Below are 14,468 nucleotides of genomic sequence, written 5' to 3'. Positions count from 1 at the left end.
TAACAAAGGAGAGGTTTATAGCCAGGGTCAGCCATGCATGGCCAGTGACCGCTTGCCGGAGAACTCCAAAGCACGGGACCCCAGCTGCAGCTGAGAGAAGTTTTTTATAGACCAAAACTATATCCTGGTAGCAACAGCTGCCAGGGACTTTTCAGCTAGCTAATCACAGTTGTCAAGGTCTTTCCAGCTAGCGAAATGGCGTGAGCAAGCTTGTTTACAGAAGCAGATTTAGCTTGTTATGCCTACAAGAGCATACGTCTCCAGTCTCTTCGGGGGCTTGGGGTCTGGGTCAATTTGTCCCTTTCATATTCCCCCCTCTGAGTTGTTCCTGAAGTTAAATCTTTGACTCCTCATATAAGGGGTTATAGTGAGATTTGAGGACCATCATTTTAATAGGCATGATGCTTATTTTTGATATAGTTAAGCAAACTTCTAACGATAGAGGGCCCCACAGTAACACCTATCAAGAGCAAGAGGAGGGGGCCAGCAATTGCTCAAATTAGGATGGTTAGCTAGGGGGACCAAGAGAAGAGGGATTGATACCAGTTTCCTGAAACCTGATTTTGTAACTCTGGCTGCCTGATGTTTTCCCTTACTTGGGCGAGAGTTTCCCATATTATCCCAGACTTATTGGTGTAGAAGCAACAATCTTCCCCTAAACCTATGCAAAGGCCTCCTTGTTTTATGAAGAGGAGGTCTAAGCCTCTCCTGTTTTGGAGCACTACTTCAGCCAGGGAGTTTACCTGCTCTTCTAATCGAGAGATGCTAGATTCTAGTAAGCTTAGGTCTGCATTGACTTGTGTGCTTAGTTGTTTGAGGTTTTGGTCCCCCATGACCAAGGAGGCTGTACCTATGGCTGTAGATCCTGCAACACCCAGACTTACAAGAAGGGGCACTGGTATGGGGATGGCGCGTTTAGCTCGTGGAAAACCTGGGAACTGGAGATGCTCCCTTCCCTTTGTTCCTTGATATTTTACTTGGGGTAAAATATGTACCAGGACGCAGAGTTCCGAGGTGGCCGGAAGGTGCTGCAGGGTAACACATGGGGTGATGCCCCGCGTGCAGGCAAACCAAGTGGTGGGGGGAGCTACAGCCAATTGGGGGCTTTCAGAGTTTGGGAGGTCTGCAGCATTAATTCGGGAGGTGACGTTGCAGGATGCCTGAAGGGGAGAATTTGTTAACAGAAACTGGAGAATATAGGCAAGTTCCCTGCCCCTGGAGGTCCCCTAAGGTTAAAGTTGCGTGGGTACCCCAAGGTCACAGTCCTTGAGATTGAACCGTGGTTAGATCGAGGATCTGTATGTTTTTCTCCATGTCTCCTATAGGGGAGACAGACCCAATTCCCACGTAATATGGGGGGCGGGGATCCAGGCATAGCCAGCAGTCCTTGGCCAGATCAGGGCAGGTTGCATTAACGAGCCAGCAAACTGCTGATAGCATAGGAAGAACCAGATTGCTGAGTGATGGAGATGGCACAGGGGTGTTCCCAGTGGAGGGAGTGGTTAATTTGGGACTAGAACCCTTATAACAGGACTAGGAGGTTCGGGTACATGTAGAATGATATTGCAAATTCATCACTCACAAGTAAAGGTACCTTCAGACTCACATCCGGAGAAATGGAAAGTCGTCAAGCCCGCCACCGGAGAGGACCTCCTAAAGATAAGACTTTTGCGTGTTTCGGACTCTTTTTTGAGTTGTAGTCTCATTCTGTCGCCCCGAGGACTCTTAACTTTAATCTCCCTCTATATCCCTGGGAGCATTGCATACCAGCCTCATTCCCGGAATCACTACGCCCCGGTTGAGAGTGTGGGGGGTACGTTTCCTTTGTATGGTGAATAGCATTCCGGAGTCACGTCCTGTGACATACATTCTGAGCCCCCACGTTTTATCTGCTTCCCATACCTTCTGAATGCTGAAAGCGTTCCAGTGGGTTATAGTCAACCTCAGTGGGTTACAAGTTTTTAATTGACTACATGAGGATGGGGACGATAGTCTCCGGAGGTTTATGTAGGGATCACTGTTTTTCCAGGGAGCAATAGTTTCACATCCTCATGCAGCGCAGTGGAACTGTTGGGGTTTATGACGATGGTAGGGGCCGGCAGCCGGGCAGGCTTAAAACTCAACATCTGCGAGGAACTTCTTGGATCTTAGGTCCCCGCATTGGTGGGTATGACATACGTCTCTCCCCTTGTCATTATCCCTACAAAATGTTGACTCTCGTGCTGCAAGTTCGGCCATAGCTTACAAAGATCAAAATTAAAAGCCGGCTGGTCGCTCCTGATAGGAGGCAACTACGGCCTCGGTGACGGTGTCTATTAAGTCCCAAGTGTAATTGTCTGGGGCGTAGTGATTCCGGGAATGAGGCTGGTATGCAATGCTCCCAGGGATACAGAGGGAGATTAAAGTTAAGAGTCCGAAACACACAAAAGTCTTATATTTGGGGGTTCTCTCTGGTGGCGGGCTTGACGACCTTCCATTTCTCCGGGTGTGAGCCCGTAGCTGTCTTTACTTGCGAGTGATGAATCCAAGGACAGATACTACTGACTTTAACAGCACTCGATGTTGTCAGGATGACCACGTGGGGCTTAGAGCCTCGGTCTTGTGCCGTTTTATCCAGACCTGGTCACCGGGCTGGAATGGGTGAGGGATTTCTGGGGCTGGTTTCTGGAGAGCCGCCGCACAGTTTCTGCCACAGCCTGTTGAACTTTTTGGAGTGCCTGTAGTGACTGAAGTAAATTATGGTTTTCCATCCCAACCTTCAGGAGTAAACGGCGGGGCCATTCGAAAAGCATTTCAAAGGGGGTTAGACCCTTAATATAGGGAGTACATCTGGCTCTTAAGAGGGTGTAAGGTAGGAGCGTTACCCATCCTTCACCAGGTCTCTGAGGTTAATTTTGTTAGGGTTTCCTTAAGTGTCCGATTCATTCTTTCTGCCTGCCCTGAACTTTGGGGATGGTATGCTCAATGTAAATTCCAATTTATCCCCAAGGCCTTTGCGATACCCTCAGTGAGCTTTGAGACAAACACTGGGCCATTGTCTGAGCCTATTGAGATAGGTAGGCCATACCTTGAGACAGTGTCATTCAAGAGTTTTTTAACTGTGACTGAAGCAGTTTCTGTTTTTGTAGGAAATGCTTCAACCCATCCCGAGAAAGTATCTACCAATACCAACAGGTATCTGTATCCATACTGCCCCGGTTTTATTTCTGTGAAATCTATCTCCCAATGCCTCCCAGGGGTTAGTCCCCTATTCCGGACCCCTTGGGTGGATACACTGACCTTAGCACCGTTGACCTGTTGGCAGGGGATGCAACTTTGAACGAGATGGGGAAGAAAGAATTCTTTCCGTACGAGTTTAGTTAGTTTCGTTTTCCCTAAGTGGGTTCCCTCATGGAGCTGACGCAGGAACTGCTGTCCTAGGGTTTAAGGGAGAAAAATTCTGCCATCCTGGAGTTGTAGCCAGCCACTTGGGTTTTTGGGTATATTTAGCTTCTGTGCGGTAAGGAGTTCCTCCTCCTTTGCGGTAAGGAGATCCTCCTCCTTTGGTGGCTTATTTAGGACCGGAGGAGGCAATGCCAGCAGGCAGGCAGTTCTGCTATAAGCAGCTTCTCTGGCCACTTGGTCTGCCTTTCTGTTTCCTATTGCCTCCCTTGAGTTCCCTTTTTGGTGGCCCAGCAGTGAATAATGGCCACCCTTTTAGGGGCCCAGATTGCCGCTAGTAAGTCTAGAATCTCTGCTTTATTTTTAATAGTTTTCCCCTCCGCTGTGAGCAGCCCCCTTTCCCTGTAGATTGCCCCATGGACATGTGCAGTAGCAAAGGCATACCTGCTGTCAGTGTAGATGTTTGCAGTTTTTCCTGCACCCGATTTTAGGGCTTCCTTCAGTGCAATCAGTTCCGCTTTCTGGACTGATGTCCCTGGAGGGAGGGGCTCAGCCCAGACAGTTCCCTGCAGAGTGACCACCACCGCCCCCCCATACCTGATCCCACCCTGCATGAAGCTGCTGCCATTCGAGAAAAGGGTTAGATCAGGACTTGTTCTTGGGATGTCTGTTAAATCCCATCACAACTTCTGGAGAGACTCAGTGACTTCGAAACAGCAGTGCGGTGATTCTGTAGTGTTTTTTTCTGGCAACAGGGTTGCAGGGTTTAAACTGGTGGTGTGCTGAAACTTGATACGCAGCTGATCTAGGAGCAGTGCTTGGTAATGAGTTATTCGGGCATTTGACATCCATTTGTCAGGGGCCCCTCAGAGCAGAGACTCCACCGCATGTGTGGCTGTAATGGTTAAATTCTGTCCCATTGTTAGCTTGTCTGAGTCTTTTACTAGCATGGCAATGGCCGCAATGACTCGCAAACAGGGCGGCCAGCCTGAAGCTACCAGGTCTAGTTTCTTTGACAAGTAGGCAACCGGTTTATTCCATGGGCCAAGTCTTTGGGTTAGGACTCCTCAGGTGATGCCATGCCTCTCATCTACATAAAGGTGGAAAGGTTTTTCAATATCTGGCAGGGCCAGGGCCAGGGCCGAAACCAGAGCGTTTTTAAGGGCTTGGAAAGCCTTTTCGCCTTCCGGGGTCCATTGGAAGTTAGCCTCTGGCCCTTTGGTAATTTCATATAGGGGCTTTGCAAGTTCTGCAAACTTAGGGATCCATAGTCAGCAGTATTCCACCATTCCCAAGAATTCCCGAACCTGTCTTTTGTTTCCTGGGACCGGGATGCCTGTTATAGCCCGAATGCACTGGGCAGTTAGAGATCTCTTACCTCCTTTGAGGTTGTATCCCAGATAAGTGGCTATAGTTACACAGAGCTGAGCTTTCTTTGCTGACACTCGGTACCCCAGAGTCTGAAATTCCTTAAGTAGGTCCCTGGTGGCATGCAGGTACTCACCTTCAGATGTAGCCGCAATTAGCAGGTCATCTACATACTGTAGCAGAGTCACTCCAGGGTGCTGTTGCCGGAAGGCTCAGAGGTCCTGTCGAAGAGCCTCATTGAACAACGTAGGAGAGTTCTTATATCCTTGCGGGAGCGGTGTCCAGGTTAACTGGACATTTTCCCCTTTCTCAGGTCTGTCCATTCAAAGGCAAACAAGGGCTGGCTCTGCTTAGCCAGAGGAATGCTGAGGAAACCGTCCTTAAGATCCAGGACAGTATATACCTGCCTTTCTGGGAAGAGTCCACCCAGGAGAGTGTACGGGTTAGGAACCGTGGGGTGGATATCCTCCACTCGCCTACTGACATCCCTTAAGTCCTGCACCGGTCGGTAATCCCCTGTGCCAGCTTTTCGGACTGAAAGCAATGGGGTGTTCCAGGGCGAGTGGCACAGCACTAAGATTCCCACCTGCCATAGGCACTGAATGTGGACTGCAATGCCCCTCTGGGTTTCCTGGGATATAGGGTACTGCCTTACCCTCATGGGCGTTACCTGTCTCTTGAGCTGACCAGCAACCGATGAGATGCCAGCCTGGGGGGTGAGGGGAGGGGGGAGAGTTTGACTCAGCCCATAAGTGGAGAAACTCAATCTGCAACTGAGCTAGCAAAATGGTGTTTGAAGAGTCTAGGGGGAGCTTATCCTCCATCAGCATGCATTCTTTTTTTTTTTTTTTGAGTTGGAGTCTCACTCGGTCACCCAGACTGGAGTGCAGTGGCCGCTCCCAGCCACCACAGCCTCGCCTGCTGGGCTCTGGCGATCCTTCTGCCTCAGCCTTCCGAGTAGCTGGAATTACAGGCATGCGCTACCAAGCCCGGCTGATTTTTTTTATTTATTGTAGAGATGAGGTCTCGCTGCCCAGGGGGGTCTCGAACCCGTGGGCTCAGGCAATCCACTCACCTCAGCCTCCCAAAGGCACAGGATTACAGGCTGAGCCATGGAGCCTGGCTACATATTCTTAAGTTAAAGGAAAAGTAACGAGAATTTTTGCTGGTGTTTCCGGCTGGTTTAATTTTACCATGGCGGTGGTTTCTTGAAAGCCTATGTTGGCTTTAAGCTTGTGTAGGAGATCTCGTCCCAAGAGTGGGTACAAGCAATCTGGCATTACTAGGAACGAATGTGTAACTTCCCCGTTTCCCAAGTTGACCGTTCTTTTGGTAGTCCATGGGACCAAGTGGGTCCCAGTTGCCCCCTGAACCAAGGTTCATTTTTGTTGCAGGGGGCCGCTATCCCTTTGTAGGACCGAATTCGCAGGCCCCGTGTCTACCAGAAAATAAGCGGGTTCATCCCCCACAGTAAGCTTCACCCTGGGCTCCAGGAGGGGTACTGCTAGAGCCCCGGCCCCATCAATCTGTCTGCAGTTGAAGCACTGGAGTAGGCAGTGGTGTGGTGGGTACTCTCCTGAACATGGGGAGGGAGCCTGTGGTCGGGGCGGCTTGTTTGGGCAATCTTTCACATAGTGTCCAAACTTTTTGCAGTAGGCACATTGGTCTTTTGCCAGTGACTTTCTTTTTGCATCCCTGTTGCCCCCTCTCCCAGCTGGTTGTTTCAGCCTGGCTTCTTCCAGGGCTGCCACAAGTACTTTGGTCGTTTTCTTAGCCTGCCTATCCTCCTGGGAATCCCTGTTATTATACACCCTCTCAGCCACCTCTGTTAATTATGATAAGCTTTTGCCTTTGAATCCCTCAATTTTTTGCAGTTTCTTTCTTATATCCAGAGCTGATTGGGAGGCAAATGCTATAACTAGTGCTTTCTGGTTTTCTGGGGCCTCGGGGTCTATCGGAGTGTACATCCAGTAGGCCTCCATGAGTCGCTCCAGAAAAGCAGTGAGAGATTCCTGTGGACTTGAGAAACCTTGCTTACCTCTGACAAATTTGTAGGGCACCTCGCAGCATCCCAGAGACCCCCCCGTTACAGTCCGGCAATAGGTGATGAGATGCTCCCTTCCATGATTGGTGTTGGGGTTCCAGCTGGGTCTTTCAGTGGGGAAGACATGCTCCACATGGGACTGCTCTGCAGGCCTGCCATCTAGCCCTAAGACTAGTTTTCTTGCTTCCTGACAGACTCTCTCCCTCTCTTCTGTGGTGAAGAGAGTTTGGAGGAGCTGTTGGCAATCATCCCATGTGGGCTGATGGGTGAAGAAGATAGTTTCTAAGAGAGAGATGAGACCCTGGGGTCTCTCAGAGAACAGGAGGTTTTGGTTCCTCCAGTTATAGAGGTCACTAGTGGAAAAGGGGACATAGACCATGAAGGGCAGGGCTCCCGTTCCACCCGCATTGAACCCTGGGCCTTGTCTTCAAGGAAGAATTGCCAGTTTTGCATCTCTGGGTTTCCTGAGGACGAATCCAGGCTTGTTGGCTGGCTGGGGACTGTTGGGCTCTCTGAGGAGGAGTGGGGAAGTGGGGGGTAGAGGGGCTGGTAGGAGGACCCGCTCCTAGTGTGTGATGGACTGAGAACCTCTTGAGCCCCTTGTTCCCACTGGGGTATAGGGGATGGTGGAAGAATGTCATTGTCCTCCGGTGGATTCTGGAGGACCGGGGTTTTGGGTTTAGGGGTTTCCTGCAAAGCTAAAACATGAGAAGAGTTATTATTTTTCTTGGCCTTTCTCATCCACGGTGGTTGTCACATTACCAGGAGGTACCAGGCAGTGATATACGGGATCTGGTCCAGATGATGGCGATAGACAAACTGGCGGACTTTCTCCACTATGGTGGGATTGAAAGTACCCTCTGATGGCCAGCTGCAATTAGGAAATGTGGGTCACTCAAGGAAGCAAAAGGTGGTTAGTTTACTCTTGTTTACCTGGTCACCCGAGTCTTGTGCCGCTTTCTGAAAATCCTTGAAGCAGCACAAGACCAGCTGCAAAGGGGTGTCAGGCTGAAAACATTGTTGTCCCATGATATCGATAGCTATGACAGACACAACAGCGACAACACCAAACATGAAAAGACAAGGACTGAACAAAGAGACTTAACCACCCAAAAGCAAAACAGGAGATCCCAGTGACGTCTCACTGGGACCTTGGACCCCAGAATTAGTGCTGTGTCCAGCTTTCCTGAGGGTCTCTACAGGAGTGCACTCAAAATAGAAATCAGGAACATGACTTACCTCTCTGAGGGCTTCCAGGGGCATTGTGAGTCTGTCAGAGATACAGGCCCAATCGAACCCAGACAGTTTGCAGGGACACAGCCCCACAAGGCCCATCGGTTAAAATGGGTGCAATTTAAGCACTTGGTTATCCCGGACGAGCCCCCAAATGAAGTAGGGTCCGAGCACTTAAATCACAAACACTGACACAAAGTTATAAGTAACAAAGGAGAGGTTTATAGCCAGGTTCAGCAATGGCCAGTGACCGCTTTCCAGAGAACTCCAAAGCAAGGGGCCCCAGCTGCAGCTGAGAGGAGTTTTTTATAGACCAAAACCATATCCTGGTAGCAACAGCTGCCAGGGACTTTCCAGCTAGCTAATTACAGTTGTCAAGGACTTTCCAGCTAGCTGAACTGCCATGTGTAAGCAAACTTGTTTACAGAAGCAGATTTAGCTTGTTATGCCTACAAGAACATGAGTCTCCAGTCTCTTTGGGGGCTTGGGGTCTGGGTCAGTTTGACCCTTTCACACCTCAGCCTCCTGAGTAGTTGGAACTACGGGGGCACACCACCACGCCCAGCTAATTTTTTAATTTATTGTAGAGATGAGGACTTGCCAAGTTGTCTAGGCTGGTTTCAAAGCCCTGGGCTCAGGCAGTCCAGTCGCCTCGGCCTCCCAAAATGCTGGGATTACAGGCTTGAGTCTCCGCACTGGCAATTTGCTGACTCTTAAACAGTTAAGTATCCAAATTTTCCCAGAAGATGCTCTAGAACAATTCCAATAAATATTACAGAGAACTGTAATTTCAAGTTCTGTGAAGCATAGCAAGTTTCCAAGGACAACCATAATGAACTCGACATCCACACATAGCTGTCAGCTTGCTTGTCAAGTATTTATAGACTGAAGTTCTGGAGACTGTTTTATGGCCTTCAGTACACTCCCACTGGTGACAAGAAAGAAAAGGTTCAAGCAGCAGACACTTGCTGCTGTCCTGACTGTTGTGCCCTTCACAACATGGCTTCTCTTCAATAAGTCTACCTCTCTAGCCAGGGGCAGTGGCTCACGCCTATAATCCCAGCACCTTGGAAGGCTGAGGCAAGAGGATTGCCTGAGGCCAGGGGTTTGAGACTAGCCTGGGCCACATGGTCACACCTCAGCTCTACAATAAATCAAAACAAAAATTAGCCAGGCATAATGGTGTGCTTCTGTAGTTCCAGCTACTTGGAAGGCAGAGGCAGAAGGATGGCCCAGGCCCAGCAGGTTGAGACTGCGGTGACCATGAGTTTGCCACTGCACTCCGGCCCAGGCGACAGAGTGATACTCTGACTCAAAATAAAAGAAAAGGTCCAGACAGGGTATGACAGGGAGTTGGAGAAGGGCTATCTTTCCTGCCTTAAATAATCAGTGATTGTATTCCAACCTAGCAAGCAATGCTTTTATTAACATAATATGTATTACTTTATATAAGACAGTTTCTGTTTATTTATTTATAAGAAATGAGGCTTCACTATGCTGCACAGGCTTGCCTTGAGCTCATTTCTCAAGGTATCCTCTGAATTTTACCTCCCAAGTAACTGGGACTCCAGGCACCTGCTACAATGGGTTTTTTCTAAGAATCAGAAACTTTAGACAAGAGCAAAAAGAAGAGCAAATTATCATATTCTATTTTCTGCCAGGAAATTGTGTGGCCTCCTAACAGTCAAAACCCATGGGCAAAGAGGACATCTTATCCCTGATATAAAGGTTTTGTTACAGTCTGAGCAATGCTAAGCTCCTCCCATTGATACAAATACATCAAAGGGGCAGGGAACTGGTAGAAAGAAGTTTATTTCTGAGTTTGAATCCAGGGAGCAGAGCTAGACTCAAGGTCTTTCTAAAATGGTTCTGCTCACCCTCTAGGCTTTTACAGTTCACTTTTATTGTCTTGAGTTGTCAGTACCTATACATTAGTCATGTGACCAGCAGAGCAAGTGTACAGAATTTAAGTTACCAGCTGCATTTTACATTTAGATAGTGACATTTAGAGTAAAGAAAGTTTACAAGGCCCAAGATATCATGCATTGCAAAAGTTCTGCAAATCGTTTACATCAATACTATATAGTTCAAAGAAAGGGAGTAAATAGAGATTTACATATTTGGGCATTGTCTGCTGGGAAGTCAAGGATCCCCTGAAGCTACTTGTTGGGAGCCAGCCTTGGAGGCCCACCTGATTGACAGGGTCCTGGTGGGCCAAAGACCCCGGGCCACAGGGCAAGCCTGGGAAGCTGAGGCCCTTCTGTCATCCACCTTTGCTGTTTGGTATGGCCGAAGAAATTCTATGCAGTCGTGGAAGAAGAAAATGGCATGTTTATGCAAAGTACTCACAGCTAACCTGAGAATGTCATGGTTTATTTTTCTATTTCCCACTATGCCGTTTGGCCTTTTCTAACATATGCAAGGGTTAAACTCTGAAGCACATCAAGAGTGCTTTCTTTCACTTGATTATAAGTTACTAGATATTGCTTGAGTAATAAATGATATAAGTATATTCACTCCTTATTTGATTTAGAATTATGTAGTTTAGTGTTTAAACATAAGGTTTTTTAGAAGCACAAGTTTACAGTAAGTTGTGAACTCATTATAAGTTTTAACACTTATCTAGGAGTTATGTAGGTGATTTATAACACTGTTTTCACAGACTTAGGATAAAGACTAATTGTTAAGGTTTTTACTTAATTCAATAGTTAAAACTCTAAGTTCACATTTATAGAGTGGGTTTTCACTGAATTCATAATATACTAATTAGATGCTTTTATGACAAATTAACTAAAGACAGAAAGCAACCTTGGGGGCCTGGGAAACATCACTAAAAGCTTCTTTTGAGATTTCTTTAGAAATAAACACTGCAGGATAAGAGAAAAGTAACAAAGACACCTGGACAAGAAAGGCAATTACAAAGCTTTGAAGGTCATAGAAGCCCCAGACGGGAAAACACCTGACACATAGAGAAATGTGCACTTGGAAACTTTCTTGAGACATTTCAAGGACTGAAATTCAGGACTTTGGACTAAAACTATCATTTTTGGCTTTATGATAAAGACGCATTAACTAAAAGTAGATAGTGTTCTTGGCTTGTTTGTCACTTCTAGACCACTAGATGGTGGTAACTTTTAAAGCATATGTACATGAAGGAATTTTCTTTGTCTTGCCCCTTTACAAATGGTATAAAAGCTTTCAGTTAACTAACATTAAATTGTCATCTGTTCAGCAAGCAGGTGTCCGAGTATAATATTTTCATCTTTTGCCTATCTGTCTCTCCTTCAGGAAACCTCACGACCCGGCAGGGGCTGGACCCCCGCAGCTACTTACTTGGAGTGAATAGAAGATAAGGAGACTCTCAGGAATGTGTTCAGGAATGTGCAGGAGTACTTGAATCCCTACCATGCCCTTCTCTAGGGACTGTGGCAATATGGAGGGACATTTGTGGGTCTCTGTATCATTTAAAATTGTTGGATTTGTGGGCAACTTATAGTCTCAAAAGCCTTTGGGCTTCCCTGATGGGTCTTACCCCTCTAGGGGACTGACTGGAAGCAGTTAGATCTGTACATTCAAGAATTCAGAGTGGGAAGTCAAACAGCTGATAGTGATGGCCTAACAAGGATTAGTTTGCAGCCATGGCCCATTAAGGAAACTATAAATGAACCGGGCCACAATTTCATCTTTTCGTACCAGTCAGATATGGGATGGAATCATAAGTTCACACCTGAATATGGTAGACCTTAATGTCCTTACAGTGGGAAAACAGTGGAAAAAATGATTTGTTTGCCACCGATTGGACTCAGAGGCCAGGGGTATACTGGTAAGCACCCAATGGGACTCAGTGGCTCTGTGGTACTAATTCATGGCCTTGGCTCCACCACCACCCGCCACCGGATGGATTGGTAGATGCACTCTGGGCTCTCCATGGGCCCAAGGACACAAATATAGCACTCTGCAAAAAGCAAGCATAGCAGACTTGCCCTATCTGCACACTCGATGGACTAGATTTGTTTTAACTGGAATGATTATGTCTTTAATTTCTTTTCACCCAATACAGGGCTGGGAAGTATATCCCTCCAAATCAAAGCCTTAGTTAAGTTCACACAGCAAGCCTTCAATGAAAGCAAAAATAATCTGTAAGGCAGTGCCATGAGATCGAATGACTTTAGATATTCTTACAGAGTCTCAAGGAGGCACGTGTGCCATTATCCATACTCTGTGCTGCACTTTCATCCCAGATGAATTGGGGAACAAGGCAATGCTAAATCAAATGAAAACCAGCATTAATGCTATAGACAATGCAGATGCTTATGCTAAGAAGGTGCCTGGAAAGGTCTCTGATTGGTTTTCTAATGTGATTTCTTGGCTCCCATCAGGGTTACAGGACCTCCTTTCAGGCATAGGGAAGTTCTTTTTAACTATGTTTAAAATAGGAATATTAATATATTTAACCATCACACTTTGGACCTGATGGGTTGTTAGAATTCCTGCGCTCATAACTAAACCTATAAAGCATGAAATCTAGCTGAGGGAAAGAACCATAGGCACATCCATGTTGAGGCGCATGACAAGGCTACCTCCATGATAGACATCATGTCTTCAACTGACAGTGGGGAAATGATTCAGAGATCCACTAATGTCTCTCCATATTGTCACAGCCCCTAGAGAAGGGCATGGCAGGTATCAAACACTCCTGCACTTTCCTGAGCACATTACTGAGAGTCCCCTTGTCTTCTATACACCCAGTAAGTAGCTTCAGGGGATCCTTGACTTCTCACCAGACCATGCCCAAAGATATAAGTCCCTATTTACTCCCTTTCTTTGAACTATGTAGTATCAATGTAATCGATTTACAGAACTTTTGCAATGCATGATATCTTGGACCTTGTAAACTTTCTTGTGTGTGTGTGTGTGTGGGTGTGTTTTTAAAATAGATCAGTTTTATTCCCCAGTTACATAAAAACGGTGTAAACACAAGCATTCTGTACATCTTGCTGGTGAACTCAATGCTTTCATTCCCTAATCCTTTGTCCTCCTTAGCTCCAGTTTTCTGTTTTGACCATTGGCCACAGGAGAAAAGTGGGGTCAGGACTCAGAAGATGGCAATATGGCTATTTGGTATGGTTACTTTTATTGCTTGCCCTTTCCACACACTTTGTTACTCTTCACTAACAGTTTAAGATTTAAGCCCTTAAACCTGTAGGAATCACTGTCAGCTTTTTTTTTTTTTTTTTTTTTTTTTTGCATAGGCATTACTAGGATGTGAATGGGAGACTGGTAAGGAAGGGGTTAGGAGCCAAAGTGCTCAAATGAAGCACAATATGTGATGATCCGCTCACACAAGGAATTATCTAGCACGGGTACAAGGAATTATCTAGTACGGGTACAGGGCATCTCAGCTGTGGAGAGGTCCCTGGAATAAGATCCCAGAAAGTCAGTTCCAGCTTTAAATCAGTAAAACCTTTTGGCAATGGGCTAATTGCTTTAAAAGAAATATGGTTCCACTTCAAAAATCTTGCAGGTGGGAAACTTACCCCACAAAGATTCTTTGAAACATTAACTGAGATAATTGACACAGGTAACTATGAGCTAACTTGGGAACCGTCAACAGCCAAATCTCAGTAAAACCAGCAGTCAGCCGGGCTCGGTGGCTCAGCCTGTAATCCTGCACCTTGGGAGGCCAAAGTGAGTGAATTGCCTGAGCCCGCGGGTTCAAGACCCACCTGGACAACTTGGCAAGACCTCATCTCTACAATAAATCAAAAAAATTAGCTGGGCATGGTAACGCGTGCCTGTGGTTCCAGCTACTTGAAAGGTTGAGGCAGAAGGATTGGCGGAGCCCAGCAGGTCGAGGCTGCGGTGGCCAGAAGCGGACACTGCACTCCAGTCTGGGCAACAGAGTGAGACTCCAACTCAAAAAAAAAAAAAAAACCAGCAGTCAGTGACTAGTTCTGTTAGTTTTCTGATAGTCACAAATGTAATTTTAAAAGGATTGGGAGGCAGAAGGAGAAATGCAATTCCCTCAACCATGCAACAGGGCAGAATGCTTAACTGGTGTTCCAGAGTGTAGAACAAGTGCCCTGCATCAGGATGGAACTCCTCCAATCGCCTGCTCCTGACCACTTTAAGGAAGAAGTTGCCATTTGGGTTTATGTGCTTGAGCTTCTGTTTTTGTTTTTGTTTTTTTTGAGTTAGAATCTCACTGTGTTGCCCAGACTGGAGTGCAGTGGCACGTTCCCGGCCACCGCAGTCTCAGCCTGCTGGGCTCCGGCAATCCTGCCTCAACCTTCCAAGTAGCTGGAACTATAGGTGCGTGTTACCATGCCTGGCTAATTTTTGATTTATTGTAGAGACACGGTCTTGCCAAGTTGCCCGGGTGGGTCTCGAACCTGCGGGCTCAGGCAATCCACTCACCTCAGCCTCCCAAAGTGCTGGGTTT

The sequence above is a fragment of the Carlito syrichta genome, unplaced genomic scaffold, assembly GCF_000164805.1.
Source record: "Carlito syrichta isolate Samal-C Ts95f unplaced genomic scaffold, Tarsius_syrichta-2.0.1 Scaffold294715, whole genome shotgun sequence".
Taxonomy (NCBI): domain Eukaryota; kingdom Metazoa; phylum Chordata; class Mammalia; order Primates; family Tarsiidae; genus Carlito; species Carlito syrichta.
Note: the sequence above shows the minus strand (reverse complement) of the source record.